The sequence below is a fragment of the Haemaphysalis longicornis genome, unplaced genomic scaffold, assembly GCF_048455015.1.
Source record: "Haemaphysalis longicornis isolate Haplotype H1 unplaced genomic scaffold, Haemaphysalis longicornis Haplotype H1 scaffold_8, whole genome shotgun sequence".
Classification (NCBI taxonomy): Eukaryota; Metazoa; Arthropoda; class Arachnida; order Ixodida; family Ixodidae; genus Haemaphysalis; species Haemaphysalis longicornis.
The window spans coordinates 110,356,825-110,360,381 of NW_027526445.1; positions in this window are offsets into that span (position 1 = coordinate 110,356,825).

Consider the following 3,557-nt stretch of genomic DNA (forward strand, 5'->3'; position numbering starts at 1 on the left):
GTCTTTAAAAGCGAAATTTTACATGCTATAAGGAAGCAGTCCTGTGTACTATTATGAGCAATGTGAAAGGAACTCAGGAACGCATGGCAAACAGCCTCGAAACAGAGTCGGCGCGATACCCAGATGGCGTTGTGAAAAACAAAGTGTAACAGGACGGCGCTATTCCACAAACTATTGACTCTCCCACAAGGCTGGCATTTCTACAAAGCAGCAGCTTACGTCATTTCGTTCGACAGCCAAAAAGAGGCTCAGCGGGAATAGGAACAGTTGTTGGAACAGCGTCAACTTTACACATTGTTTATGACGGCGGCAGCAGCGTATCACTCATAGCTGGGTCAGAGGGTGTTAGCTACGAGTTCCTGTGTTCCTTTTCATATTGCTCATAACAGTACGTAAAAAAACTGCCCAATACAAAAACCATTTCTGAAAATACTGCGATTGAGAGGTGCTAGATGTAAGTGCCGAGAGGGTGGCTAGGTATATCTCGCTAGAGGCAGGACGGGTCCGCAGCCAGCGAGCTACTGTGAGACATAAAGTGATAAAGGCTGGAGATTGTTTGACTAGCTCGTCCCCTCAAGCGCCTACGTCGCAGTGGCACACGCCGGTCACACGTTAATGCAAAATGGGTATGCCACTCACAGGAGCAGGTACATTAGGGTGTGCGACGAGTCGAGCAAGAGCCGAAACAAAAGAAAATATCATAAACTCGCAACCGCTAATGCAAAAACTCGTGAACTATTTAGAAGTAACCCAATTTTAAATACTGGCCGCACATTAGAGCTTCACTGGGTCTGTATGGGGTGCATTGGCGCATATTTTACTGTAAATCTGTATATGTCTCACCCCCTCGCCCCTTTTCATTCCGGTGAAGCAGATTTACTTAGCACCATTTCATTGTTCCTGGTCACCACCACCGACTCCTCTTTCACCACTATTATCACAACGATTACTCCCCTCGCAACCTCTTATGAATCTTTCAGAAGTTGTGCGGTCGGCTGAAAGCGGCCGTGGCACCGTGATCAGATGGGTGTAAAGACGCCCGAAAGCCGCCGCCGCCGCAATTGCCGCCTCCGAGAAAGTAGCCGCAGCAGTTTTTCGGCTCGAAATTCTATTTCCCACACTAGCTGCGCGGCCCTGCCGATTTAAAGCAACTTGCTCTGTTGGTACACCGGCGTGAGCACATTACTCTTCCTTTGCTTGAAAGCCATTCCGTGCAACACTTTCACGTCAGCGGCCCTCGTTTACCAACTGGTCATACTTGTCTGGTGGAAGAAGAATAATAGAACAGTCTGGTGGCATATAACGCCTTTCTCTTTCCATTTGACAGTGTGTTCGCGCCTAATTAGGCGCCTATCCGCCGTCGCCGGTTTAGGCGTGCACGGGATGGAGGCGAAGGGAGGGCGCATGCACGCTCAGCAGGGATTAATGCCGCTGCCGATGACATACCTGTTGGGATGGTGGGAGATATCAACGTGGTCGACTTAAGGCTCAATGCGCCCAGTCAGGTGTCCTCCGCAATCAATCGATTTGGGTCTCGGTTGGCGTGTTGCCCATACAATGAGATTCGTACGACCGAGCAGCGAAAGGGACGCACACGTGTATTTCCTCCAGAATAGGGGTCGAAACCACCCAGGTGTTAACTCGCTATGGGACGGACGGATGTCGCTCACCTAGAGGAAGAACAGCCGTAACTTAAGAAGCGTCATCCCGAGCAGAAGCGTGAATCGGTGCGAAAACCATAGAAAGCCGCTGCTGCCGCCGTTGCCTCTTGAAGTTGCAGCTTGTCGTTTAGCTGCGAGCCAGTCCCGGGTGAACAGCAACTGCCGCCCTTAGAACGCCCACGTGGGTCGATATAACTCGCTCAGCTTAAACGGATTTCAGAGCGACATGTGGGACAGTATTTTTTACTTCTGAGCCCCAGCTCATGACCACTTGCCTGTTTATGTGTGCATGGGTTGGGAAATGTGGGTAGTGAGGGGGGGGGGGGGGGGGAGTGGAGGGGCAGGCGCAAATATAGGTTTCATACCCTTACTGACGACATGTGCGTTGTGTTGCCGTCAGGTTCAACGTGGCCGTCAAACAGCCTAATGCGGCCGGTGTCATCTGTGGTGGGGTAAATTGGGTTGGCGTGTTACACAAACGGTAAGGTGAGGAAAGCGACAGCTCTACGTCTATCCGCTTGGAAAAAGCTTGGGTCTGTTCCTAATTTGGTTTAGGTAATTGGCTAGGAAGTATGCTTAGTCATAAATTACAAACAAACGTGTTTCGTTTCGTGCACTCCATGGAGTGCGGGCTGTTTGCAGGTCATCCTTCTTCACAGAGTAGAAGGGCACTAATTTTTTTCATTCGGGTACACATTTTTATTTATAGTTCAAACAATTATTTCGCTTAGACAGTACGTTTTGCGATTATGCATATACAAATCATCTTGCACATTTCTTGAGCTAGAAGACTAGCACCCACCCAGAGCATGATGTTTGCCTTGGAAACAGCTTATTTCACTGCAGAAATTGTGTTAAATTACAGTTGACTCTTTAGTCTATAATACGAACTCTATATATTACAACTCTACTCTTTAGTAGGCAGCCTGAAGTGCAAAATTATGCGCCTATTTCAGAACGCGCAGGGCGTCATAGCCACTCCACAGTTCTAAGAGCCTTTACGCAAATTCCAATGGTATATAATTTACACATGCTAATACATGCGTACATTAGACGAATCTGTAGGTGAGATGTCTTCATTTCTTGGTTTTTATCTGAGTAAATGAGGCTTTCGACGGTGATCCCACAATGACGAAACACAGAAACATTTGTGAAAATTCCGCTACCTTAAGGAAACGATTGCATAAAATGGCTGTTTATCTGATATCTTGGCTGTAAGCAGTCACAAGACCATAGTCATCTACCGCCTTCGTCACATAAATGCCTCTCTTCTCTTACCCTGCTACGCGTTTATTGATCCGCTTAAATTTGTCCGCTTCTGTCTGGGTCACCCCGACATAAACGCACAGAAGGTTTGCCTAGTTGAATTTATTGCTCCTGCAATCGCATTGATAGCGGTTCATCTATATGGATTTCACGTGACTGTTTCTCTTGCCGCTGTAGCCACGCGGTGGAGGCTCGACCGAGAACCCGTTAGCTATTTTAATGAGTTTAATTTGTTGAGTTTCAGCAGTATATCTCTTATTGATCGCCGTTTAATGGGAGGAAATGGGGTACCCAGTTCTCAGCGATGTGGAAAGGGCATACCTTAGCGAGGAAAGAAATCACAAAGCACTATCCAGCAGGTCATGCGAATGTTTCTGACGTTAGGACTGACGGCATTTATAATAGGCAGTGGCTTATCTCGGGCCAATAAAAGGGAACGTTTTGCCGATCTGGGGAGTAAAGAGAATTTATTATAACCCACATATCAGGGCGCAGCGTCAAGTGATGACAGCGCTGCCCTAACCACAGAAAATTACCCAATAAGTTTTCATGAAACATGGATATTATTAGCCATTATTTTGATGATGCCAGCCGTAGCGAACTGATAAAAAAATTTCTGAGTATGACGTT